Here is a 12,571-nt window from a genome sequence, read left to right on the forward strand (position 1 = left end):
TTAAGCCTTCCGGTGTGTGGTACTTTGTCTTGGTGTGTCTGGCAAGCTAGTTATTATAATTTGGTCATAGATGGTCCCCTCAGGAGCTCATGTATTGACGATCAGAGGCAATATAACTGGATCACGAGTGTTCTAATCTCATCAGTGGATGAGCACATTGCAACAGATTTATGGATGGTAACTCCAGCAGGCAGGGTGTGCCCGGAGGGGCAGATCACTGGGATGTGGTCTTGTGGACTATGCTCGTGTCCGTGGCCCCCTCACGAGCTCCCTCTCTGCTTCGGGCCTCTGTGAGGTGAGAGCAGAGCCTTGTGCTCGTCATGTTCCCTGCGCCATGCTCTGAGCTCCACAGACTTCGCCTGGCTGGTTCATGATTTCATGGAATGAAACCTCTGAAATCTTTGGAATTGTGAGGAAATGAAAATTTATTCCTCTGAGTTGTGGTCATCAGGTATTTCGGGTCACAGCAGCAAGGTTACTGACAGAAACACAAACACACCATTTTATACTCTCTGTGGTGGAGGTACATGGTAAAGTAGGAGCCTGAGCTAAGCCACACAGCTTCCCGGGTCTCATGGGTGCTGGGGCGCATCTACTAGGAGCGAGTAGAGAGACTTATTACCAGTACTGATCTAGGTACTTGGTACCAGTCAGGAGGAGTGGTGGGGTAGGGTGGGGGCAAAATATTTGAATAAATATAGCCAAAAAGCATCCGACATTGATGGAAATCACGAACCCACATGTCCAAGATTCTCAAGTCTCAGTGGCTGGAAGAAACATTTCTCATGCACTCGGGGCCACCATGGAAGACTCACCCAGGCAGATATCATCCAGTTGGCAGCTCTAAAGGATCTGCCTCTAGCCAGTGTCACACCACCCCCCCAGGATGGCCCCCAGTGTAGGTCTCCCCTGAGGGCAGTCTCCGCTGTGAAGCTCTGTCTGGATGGCAGAGTTGCTGTCCTGTCTGCACTGTGGTCCGATGGCTCGCCCTCACAGTCCCTACACCCCACTTCTCCTTTTGTATCTTTTATTCTGCACTAAAAGTCTTACCCTCCTCACTCTGCCCCTGTAACTGATTCCTGAAGAGTCCAACCTTTGCATCCCCCTCCTCCTTCCAGCACAGAAAGGATATGAATTTGAAGTGAAACGAAGGGAGGGTGCTATTTAAATTAATAGCACATTTTAACAAAACAGGTGCAGTAAGAGGCGAACGTTCTTGCAGTCTAGGAAGAGTTGTTATTTTATAAGAGAGGTGGCGTAAGTCACAGTCGAAGAAGCAAAGCTTTGTCAGAGGGACACCCACTGACGCCCAAGTGAGGTCTGGGTGGACGGATTTTGCAAGAAGTAAAAAGAACCTGGAGGTGATAATCAACATTTCCCCAAACACCTCACAGAAAGAGATGTTAAGTAGCAACTTCCCAAGCGACTGTGTTCTGGTGTTGTGCATCCTTCGGGCTGCTTCCTAGAACACTTGGGTAATGACGTCTTAATCTTTTACTTTTGCAAAGGTTGCTCTCACCTCCATCCCGTTTCAGTGTGCTTTAATGTGGAGACCAAATGGTGATGTTTAGAGAGGGAGCACTGCTGATCCCCGTCACCAGGCAGGTCACCTTGTGAGCTTTTCCTCCCAATGCTGGTTTCTCTTCATGTTCCCTCTGTAAAGGGGCTGCCAGGAGCATTTCTGACCTTGAGAAAAATTCCCTGCTGATGTTACACTCATCTGTGAGTAGAAAGTCCTCTAGTGAAGACTACTCTGTTTTAACTTGACGAACTTCAGTAGTTGGCTGATTTTACAGGGGGATTTCACAAAGTCTATACTCAGGATCAAACAACACGCTTGCCGTGTGCCCACTGAGCAGAAAGTCCCTTCCTGCCTCCACAGCCTCCCGCCTGCCCCTTCTCCTGGGTTCCTCAATCCAGGTCTGCTCTCTGAGTTTTTCACAGTGGATTTTGATGTTGAATTAAGCTCAGGGCCAGAATCAAAACAAATGAACAACCAACAGAATCCTCTCCATTGTCTGAGGGTGGGGAGATGTTATCATTCAAACTTCTATGAATGAGGGATGGAAGGGCATTCCATCCCTCCTGCATTTCTTCGCACCAAAGTGTGAGCAAATAAACAAGACAATCGGAATCTCATCCTCACATTCTCTCTCTTAATAAATATTTGACTTTCTAACAAAAAGATTTATTTCCACTTTTCCTACTTCTGTCCACTGGAGTTGAGATATAGGTCTTTGGCTGAACTAGGGGCTCAAGAACAGTAAATAACAGCCTCACACATAAAATGGCACCTCCTAATGTGATATTTCTTAGAGATATCTCGAGACAAAGTCGAATACATTTTTAAAACAGAGGTAAATAATGACTTTAATATCTGCTCTGTATCTACTCAAACAACCCATGATTACTCCTCTTTTTAAAAAAATGATGGAGTCAGTTTATTAAACAAGTAAATCTAACTCTTGAGAAAAAGGAGCAATAACTGCATTCTTCTTAAAAAAATATAAAAACATGGAAAGAGCCAATTGTAGCGGTGCACACCTGTGATTCCAGTACTTGGGAGGCTGAGGCAGGAGAATTACAGGTTCTAGGCCAACCTCAAGAACTTAGCGAGGTACTCAACAACCTAGTGAGAAGCTGTTTCAAAATTAAAAATTAAAAAAGGGCTGAGGTGTAACTCAGAGGTAGAATGCCCCTGGGTTCAGCCTCTAGCACCACACACACACACACACACACACACACACACACACACAAGCACGCAAATAGCTGTGTGTATGTATGTTTTAAACACATGGGACCTTACTATGATGTATAATTGTAACATGCCAATAAAGTATCAAAATAATAATAGTAATAATAGTAATAATAACAAAGATATCAGTATTCAAAATATATAAACTGATAGAATTCCCTAAGGGAAAGATGCAACCCCCCCAAAAAAAAGGGGGAACCACTGATTCTGATTTATGTGGACAAAGATGTTTGTGGATAAAAAGAGAAAAGGATTTGGGAAAAAACACTATGATTGCTTTTTATTGCTTTTTCTCCCTGTGGTCTTAAGTTATTTTCCTTTTGAGGCTCTACCAGTATCAGATTCCTAGAATAGATACAGGGGCCAATAGTTCATATCTCTTGAATTACTTCCAATCAAGTGGAGAAATTAATAGGAATGTGTGAATTTCATATACAGGAAATGTTTAACTTATGTACTCTCAGCGCTATTTTTATGATTGAAAAGTGTACTCTGTTCCACTGTATACCATTTTTAAAATAAGAAAGCTCTTTACATATCCTACTGATACATCCTTACTTTGATAGCACCAAATCTATTTTCAGCATCTATTTTTATCAGCAGTTTTAGTAATTCAAGAATCAGTGGAGAAGAGAAATTGCAAATATTTCTTACCACAAGCCAATATTCTTCAGCAGAATTCCTCTAAAAGATCATAACTTAAACTTCATGTTTGAGTAAATTTTCAAGCCTTGCGATTACTGTTAATGTTGCAATTCTTTTAAGCAATGCCACACTTGAAAGGATGGATTTGACAGAAATCATATTCACTGAAGTGCTTTATAAAATCGTCATGAATGTGATCCGAAACCTCAAGGTCCTCATGAAACATGATAACGTGCACGGTCACACCAATGGACTCAAAGGAAAGTTGTCACTCGTGTTGTTCAACGTGACGTCTGAACTGAACGCTGCTTAACAAGCACAGTACCTGTTTGCACCTATTTACACTTGCTGTCCTGTGGAGTGAAGATTGTTTAAAAGGGATCCTGTGCATAAAATTACACTTTCTTTTCTACAGTAGTAGGAATATGTTCACAGAACATAGAGACTAAAATAGAATTTATCTTTCTTTGGGTATTTTTTTCTTTTTTGAGATTTTTTTTCTTATTTCAATGTATCAGCTCCCTGGTGAAAAATTAACGTTATTTATTTATTTATTTATTTATTTATTTATTTATTTATTGGTGGTATTGGGGTTCCTGGAAGCCCTTCTAACTCTGGGCTACACTCCCAGACCTATTTTTATATTTTTATTTGGAATCAAGGTCTCCCTAAGCCAGTGCAGCTGGCTTTGAACCTGCGTGATCCTCCTGTCTCAGCCTCCCAAGCGCGGGGATTACAAGCGTGTGCCACCACGCCCGGCTAATTTATTGTTTTAATTCTCACAGAGGAACCATATTTAAAGCCAGCCGCTTCATCAACCTAGTGAGAGCCTGTTTCCAAACAAACAAACAAAAATAAACAGGGCTGAGATGTAGCCCAGAGTTAGGATGCTCTGGGTTCTATCCCCAGCAACGGAATTATGAGCCAATCAAAATCTCTGGTCCAATTTGGTTAGGAAAGTTCATAGGAGAGCAGACTCAGGCCCCTGGACTCCAGAGTTCCGTGGGCTTTAAGTTACCTGGCACTCTGCTCCTCCTCGCCGGCCAGGAGATGGCTCTAGCGCCTCCCTGGGCTGTCCACACGCTGGTTTTCTCAGGGGAGTCCCTCAACCACATTGTGCCCAGTAGTTGATTCTGGTGATTCTTCTGGGTTGTATATTGATCCACCTAGTTATTCTCAGCTCAAGGGATTCATCCTTAAACACAGGCAGTGTTGTAAACAGGCTGTGTTGTTCAGCTTTTTAAATTTAATATTTTGTTTGTGCATTGTAATTATACACGGTAGCGAGGTTCAAAGTGGTGCACACATACAGGCCCACCGCACTTGAGTATCTGCTCTGCGTCCTATCCTGCTCCCCGGCCCCTCCTGGTACATGTTAGTGAGGTCGGCAGTGATACCTTTATACATGGACACCGCGTGATTTGAGCTGTGTCCTCCCTCAATCCTCCTCCCCACCCATTCCCCATCTCTCTCCGAATTCACACCACAATCCACTTGTCTCTCTCCTCATTCACCTAACGTCACTTATGTTTCTTCTTTTCTCTCTAGCTTCCACATTTGAGAAGAAACGTACAACCTTGGACTTTCTGAGCCTGGCTAACCACACTCAGCGAGCCTAGTGACTCTCGTTCCACCCATCTCCCTTCAGCTCACACAATTTAGTTCTCTGTGGATGAGTAACATTCCACTGTGCATATAGCGCATTTTCTTTATCTGTTGACACCTAGGACGGTTGCATAATTGGGCTGTTGTGAATTGTGCCGCTATACACATGGATATACACGTATCACTATAGTATCCTTTTTTTATTTTTTTGTGATACTGGGGATGGAACCCAGGGGCATTCTACCTCTGGGCTACACTCCCAGCTTTAGTTTTTATATTTTATTTGGAAACAGGGTCTCTTAAGCCAGCTGAGGCTGGCTTTGAACCTGCACGATCCTCTAGTCTCAGCCTCCCGAATGCTGGGATTAAAAGAGTGCGCCACCACGCCCGGCTGAATTGTTTTGTTGTTGTTGTTGTTGTTGTTGTTGTTGTTGTTTTTACTGTTAATTTGGGTATTTGTTTATGTCAAAAGTCAAACTAGAGCTGGGAAGGTGGCACATGCCTGTAATCCCAGTACTTTAGAGGCTGATACAGGAGAATCACAGGTTTGAGACCAGCCTCAGCAACTTAGTGAGACCCTCAACACCTTAGCAAGACCTTGTTTCAAAAGTAAAATAAAATAAAATAAAATAGGCCTGGGGTTATAGCTCAGAGGTAGAACACCCCTGAGTTCAGTCTTCAGTACCAAAACAAAACAAAACAAATGTCAAACTAAAGGGATCAGCAGGTGTCCTCCAAGGGGCTGCTGGGACAGTGCTCCCTGGTCACCCATTTGCAGGGATGCCGTGTTCATGCAGAAAGGAGCCAGCGGTTCCGGGCATCAGTCACAGAATGAGATGTTACGTCAAAGGCATATGTTGTCTCAGAACTCTTTTTTTTCTTCTTCGAGTGTCATGGTACCCCATATTCTTTTCAACCTCACAACCTCTAGCAACCAAGCTGGTATGTACAGATTATAAAAACCTAGTTCAAAATCCAAAAATGTAAAATCCAGTCTAAGGACTAAATGCCTGCCCCTTAGGACCGAGTCTACGACGTTAAGCTGGTGTGAAAGTCCTGGGGTCAAGTGTACAATGAGCATTATGTACTTTGAGTCATTCAGGCTTCCAAACGCTCTCTTTCACAGTACGGTTGTCTCTCGCGAGGGGACCTTATTCTGCGCTGTGGGTGCCTAGTAGCATTACCCTTCTGAATAGCCAACAGGGCTTCCCACTGTTTGTAGCACAGTGTCAGTCCCTGGAGCCCTTAATTTTTTTTCTCCCCTGGTACAAAAAGACAAATGCACTGAAATTCTGCCAAGATTTTGCATCAACCGTAGCATGAGATAAAGAGGATTTATAAGCAAAGAACTCCCTTGAACGGCTGCCAAAAAGCAGATAACTTTTAAATAACACAATGTGGTAGAAGAAACTGCCTCATGGCGATCTACTGTTGAGAAAAAATAGCCACTCTTTATAGTACAGGTTGACAAACTGAGCATGCTTCCGCTCTAGAAAAGGTAAAAGATCATCATGTCGCTTATGGCTCTGCTTCCAGTGAATCAAACGTAGCAGGAAACAAAGGCTTACGTTGTGTCACTGATCTCTGGACACTTCCAATTGGTTTACAAAATCGGTCATATGACTAACTTAAATGGAAGGGAAATGAATCCAAAAGAACATTTTTAAAACTTAAGATAAATTACCTAACATTATACAAATGTACCCTTCCACTTAAAGAAAATTTAGATTATAACATAGATAAGTAGCATCAAAATATAATTTATTTAAAGTAAAATAAAATCCATGTTATACTGTACCATAGAAATATAGTTATTTACCAGCTGAAATAAAACTTAAAACAAAATCAAATAGATACATCAAATATTGAGTTTATAAAACTTAAAAATAAAATAGTATTACATTTTAAATAAGAAAAGTGAGTTTGTCCTTGCGAATATTTTATACACACGCCTGACTTGCAGCTTAAAATTTCTCCATGTAATTCCGGATCAAAACCTTTTATATTCGAAAAATAAAGAATAAGAGGATGGAAGATGGCAGCTGCCGAACAGAATAAGCGTCTCTTGGAGAAGCCCTGGACACCAGGTTTTGGTGTGATATTGGAATTGGACAGCTTAAGGAGGCACTTCCAACCGCGACTTCGTATCTAGAATACAGCAGAGGGAGTGCATACCGGCGGAATTAGAAGCAAGGAGACAAGGAAGCGCCCAACACGCAAGAAAAGAGATCTTCGGAGAAACTCCCCAGAAGGGATCAGAGAAGGGACCACTCCAGCCGCGCACGCTGGGGACTCTTATCAACACACCTTGTAAGAAAAATGCGCCTGGGATGGTGGAGGGAACCATACCGCGCCAGGCGGGAGCCAAGCTGAGGTAAGGGGGCTTCAGCGCACAGCGGTCGCACTTCGCCCTGCTGTGCCGGGGTCGCAGAGCACCGGGATCAGCAGACCCAGCGCTGAGCAGTGAGGCTGTGACCTCTGATCGTGGAAGGGAGATAAAAATCATTGCTGCCGAATGCTTGCTCTCACAACCTCCTCAAACCACACATACTGTCTTCTCTTATTTAAAATATAGAAGGTTATCTTGCGGGGCTGCTGACAGAAAGAAAAATTTGCATCTCCAGTTCAGTTTTAGAATGGCGTCCGTCTCAGCTCTGACCGAGGAGTTGGATTCTGTAACCAGTGATCTGCATGCAAGAGACATTCGAATTCAAGGACTTACAGAAAGGCAGCAAGAGCTTCTTCAGAAAAAGTCTGTCTCAACAAAGAAAATAAAAGAGTGTCTGGATGCTTCAGACGCCGGGGCCAGCACGGAATGTGATTCTTCACCTGCCGCCCGGGACAAAGAAGATTTTCCGTGGTCTAGCAAAGTCAAAGAGGTTCTCAAAATGTCTTTAAACTGCAGAAGTTCAGGCCACTGCAGCTGGAGACTATTAATGCGACCATGGCTGGGAAGGAGGTGTTTCTCATGATGCCCACGGGGGAGGTGGGAAGAGGTTATGGCATCAGTTACCAGTGCTGTGTTCAGATGGCTTTACACTTGTGATCTGCCCACTGATCTCTCTTATGGAAGACCAGTTAATGGTTTTAAAACAATTAGGAATTTCAGCTACCATGTTAAATGTTCTAGCTCTAAGGAACATGTGAAATGGGTGCATGCTGAAATGGTAAATAAAAACTCCAAGTTGAAGCTGATTTACGTGACTCCAGAGAAGATCGCCAAAAGCAAAATGTTTATGTCCCGACTAGAGAAAGCGTACGAAGGCAGGAGGCTGGCCCCGGGTCACCGTGGATGAGGTCCACTGCTGCAGTCAGTGGGGCCGTGACTTCAGACCCGATTATAAGGCACTCGGCATCTTGAAGCGGCAGTTTCCTAACACGGCGCTGATCGGGCTCACTGCCACCGCGACCGATCACGTTTTGAAGGAAGCTCAGAAAATTCTGTGTGTTGAAAAGTGTCTTACTTTTACAGCGTCTTTTAATCGTCCAAATCTTTATTATGAGGTTTGGCAAAAGCCCCCCAACATGGAAGTCTTTATTGAGGACATCGTGAAGCTCATCAATGGGAGATACAAAGGGCAATCAGGAATCATAAACTCTTTCTCTCAGAAAGACTCTGAACAAGTTACGGTTAGTTTACAGAATCTGGGAATTCATGCTAATATGGAACCGGAAGACAAGACCAAGGTTCACACAAAATGGTCAGCCAATGAGCTTCCGGTAGTAGTGCCAACAGTTGCATTTGGTATGGGGATTGATAAGCCAGATGTGAGGTTCGTTATCCATCACTCCATGAGCAAATCCATGGAAAATTACTACCAGGAGAGTGGGCGTGCAGGTCGAGACGACAGGAGAGCAGACTGTATTTTGTATTACGGCTTTGGAGATATATTCAGAATAAGTTCAATGGTGGTCATGGAGAACGTGGGCCAGCAGAAGCTGTACGAGATGGTGTCGTACTGCCAGAACATAAGCAAATGTCGCTGGGTGTTGATAGCTCAACATTTTGATGAAGTGTAGAACTCAGAAGCCTGTAACAAAATGTGTGATAACTGCTGTAAAGACATTGTGTTTGAAAAAAAGAATGTAACAGAGTACTGCAGAGACGTAATCAAGATCCTGACACAGGCCGCAGCCCTGAACGAGAGGCTCACACCCCTGAAGCCCCTGGACTCTTGGACGGGAAAGGGCACGGCCAAACTGAGAGTGGCCGGTGTGGCGGCCCCCGCAATTCCTCGCGAGGACCTGGAGAAGATCATCGCGCGCTTCCTGCCGCAGAAGTACCTTAAAGAAGACTACAGCTTTACAGCTTATGCTACCATTTCATATTTGAAAACTGGACCTAAAGCCAATCTTCTCAACAGTGAGACACAAGTTATTTCCATGCAAGTAAAGAAGCGCACGCAGAACTGCTTCAGGGTTGAGTCATCGGAAACTTGTAATTCTGAACGCGTCGATAAAAAGGGGGAAGAAAAAAATTCAGGTAACTTCCGGAAGCCTGCCAACATGCTTCAGCAATCTGGTTCTAAGAATACTGGGGCTAAGAAAAGAAAAATTGATGACGCCTGAAACGACTGCTTCTAATTTCCCACTAAAAGAACCTTTTATGCACGCATACATTAGTCAACAGTTTGATTTTAAGGACAACTTTATTATTTTATATGTACAGAGCTATATTTTTCAGAGCTTATCTCTGAAGATTTGAGAATTTGGGACCTTTTGAAAACGGCTCATTACATATTTTTTCAGTAAGAAACAAAGGGGAAATTTTCTTTGTGTGTGTGTGTGTGTGTGTGTGTGTGTGTGTGGTACTGGGGGTAGAACACAGGGACATTCTACCTCTGAGCTACACACTCCAGCCCTCTTTGTAATTTGTTTTTGAAACAATATCTCACTAGATTGTTGAAAGAAAAACATATTTATGTAAAATTTTTCAAATGTAAAACACTTGAAAATAAGTTCACATACATGCCTGTGTTTTCCTTGGTACACAACTGTCTTTTTCATAGCAATACTACTGATGCTTATCACTACAGTGATACTTTAAGCTGAATAATGTAGACGACTTCAGATTATACAATTAGCTGTAAAATCCAAACAAAAAAATAAAAGCATCAGTAAAAATACAGCTACATCTCTACTTAAGTAAAATAAAATTATGAGCTTCCTGAAACCACATCTCTTTTTTGACATTTTACAGTAAAACTGAATCTCATTTATTACAGGACATTCTGGCTAAGTAGATAACAACTAGTTAAATTTGTCCCAAAGTTAAATCACATGTTTAAAATACAAAAGTAACAGGAATTCTTAAACAATAAATGGCCAATTTTGTGTTAGAAAATAAGCCTTGCTGGCTTAAGAGACCCTGTTTCCAAATAAATATATACATATAGATATTAAAAAAGGAGAGATAGGTCTCCAGAAGTGTAACCTGGAGGTGGGGGGTCTCCAGAAGCCTCAATACCAACCCTCCCCCCCCAAAAAAAGAAAAAAGGGAACATCTGTAGATGACCTGCCCATAGTGACAGAGACCAGAGCCCAACGCACAACAAGGCTGGTGCTGGGGACCAGGATAGGAATCTGCCGGGTGACTAGGCCGACGCCAAAGCCAGGGAGGCCCGGTTTGGAGCCTGCCGTGAGGCAAGGCCAGGGCTGGGGCCTCTGTCTGAGGCCAGGAACAGAGCCTTCCAAGGAGTAAGGCCAATGCCAGGGCCAGTGAGACCAGGATCAGAGCCTGCTGAGGGGTTAGGCCAGTGCCAGGGCCAGCAAGGTCAGGACTGGGGCCTCCCGTGAGGCAAGGCTGGTGCTGGGGCCTCCAAAGCTGGGATCAGAGCCTGCCGAGGGGTGAGGCTGATCCCAGATCCAGTGATGCTGGAATCAGAGCAAGCCGTGAGGCAAGGCCAGTGCTGGGGCCTCTGAGGCCGGGATTGGAGTCTGCTGAGGGGTGAGCCCGGTGTTGGGGCCTGTGAGGCTGGGATCGGGGCCTGCCGTGAGGCAAGGCCGGTACTAGGGCCTCTGAGGCTGGGATTGGAGCCTACTGTGAGGTAAGGCCGGAGCTGGGACCTCTGAGGCTGGGATTAAAGCCTGCCGAGGGGTGAGTCTGGAGCCAGGGCTAGCGTGGCTGGGATTGGAGCCTGCCATAAGGCAAGGCCAGTGCTGGGGCCTCCGAGGCCAGGATCAGAGCCTGCCAAGAGGTTAGGCTGGTGCTGGGCCAGCAAGACCGGGACTGGAGACTGCCATGAGGCAAAGCCAGTGCTAGGGCCTCAGAGGCCGGGATTGGAGCCTGCCAAGGGGTGAGGCCGGTGCCGGGACCAGCAAGGCTGGGATCGGAACCTGCCATGAGGAAAAGCTGGTGCTGGGGCCTCTGAGGCCGGGATCGGAGCCTGCCGAGGGGTTAGGCCACTGCCGGAGCCAGCGAGACCCAGGCTGGAGCCTGCCATGAGGCAAGGCCAGTGCTGGGGCCAGAAGGACTGGGACCGGAGTCTGCCATGAGGCAAGGCCAGTGCTAGGGCCTCCGTGGCTGGGATCAGAGCCTCCCGAGGGGTTAGGCTGGTGCCGGGGCCACCAAGGCTGGGTCGGAGCCTGTCATGAGGCAAGGCCAGTGTGGGGGTCTCCGAAGCCGGGATTGGAGCCTGCCAAGGGGTAGGCCGGTACCGGGGATAGTGAGACCAGGATCGGAGCCTACCATGTGGCAAGGCCGGTTCTGGGGCCTTCAAGGAAAGGATCGGAGCCTGCTGAGGGGTGAGGCCAGTGCTGGGCCCAGTGAGACCGGGATTGGAGCCTGCCATGAGGCAACGCCAGTGTGGGGGCCTCTGAGGCTAGGATTGGAGCCTGCCAAGGTGTTAGGCCGGTGCCGGGACCAGCGAGGTAGGGATCGAAACCTGCCGTGAGGCAAGGCCACTGCTGGGGCCTCCGAGGCTGGGACTGGAGCCTGGTGAGGGGTTAAGCCGGTGACGGGACCACCAAGGCCTGGATCGGAGCCTGCTGGTGTGCCAGGCCGGTGCCAGGGCCTTCAGGAGCGGGATTGAAACTTGCAATGTGGCATACATAGAGAAACATACAGAAAATAGAAATTCAGATGCTTTCCCTAATATGCAAAAACTAGGAAGAAATGGGTAATAGGAGGAGATCTAGTTGAAGAAAGGACCCCATGGAAGAGCAATTAAGGTGACCAATCAGAGGGGATGGGATGGGGGAGGATGGAATCTTTTCAAAACACAGGATATACGTAAACAAATGAATCAATGTCAATCACCAAATCAAGCATGGGATCGAGGTAGGGGGAGGGAATGGGACAGGGAGGGGATGGGGCTAATTGGATGATGTGTGCTTGGATACCCTCACAAGTCATGTATTCTATTGTGATATTTGACTACAATGCATTAATAAAAATATATTTTAAAAACGTTTATATTCTCAATAGTCACCTTGTTCAGGAAGAATGCTTATAGAATTATAGGTATAAAGAGAAGATTATGGTTTTTTTCAGTGAATTAAAACTGCTCTTAATCATTGTAGGTCATTTAAAATCATATTTTATAGGCCTATCATTTAAAAAATATA

At 45.3% G+C, this 12,571-nt stretch overlaps 1 pseudogene across 1 annotated transcript; it reads left to right on the plus strand.

The window, feature by feature from the left end:
- The first annotated feature begins 7,620 nt into the window (after nucleotides 1-7,620).
- On the plus strand, nucleotides 7,621-9,574 carry LOC308277627 (ATP-dependent DNA helicase Q1-like; annotated as a pseudogene). The gene has a single exon. The product of its transcript is annotated as an ATP-dependent DNA helicase Q1-like (transcript).
- Nucleotides 9,575-12,571: the final 2,997 nt, after the last annotated feature.

The sequence above is a fragment of the Muscardinus avellanarius genome, assembly GCF_963383645.1.
Source record: "Muscardinus avellanarius genome assembly, chromosome: 20".
Taxonomy (NCBI): domain Eukaryota; kingdom Metazoa; phylum Chordata; class Mammalia; order Rodentia; family Gliridae; genus Muscardinus; species Muscardinus avellanarius.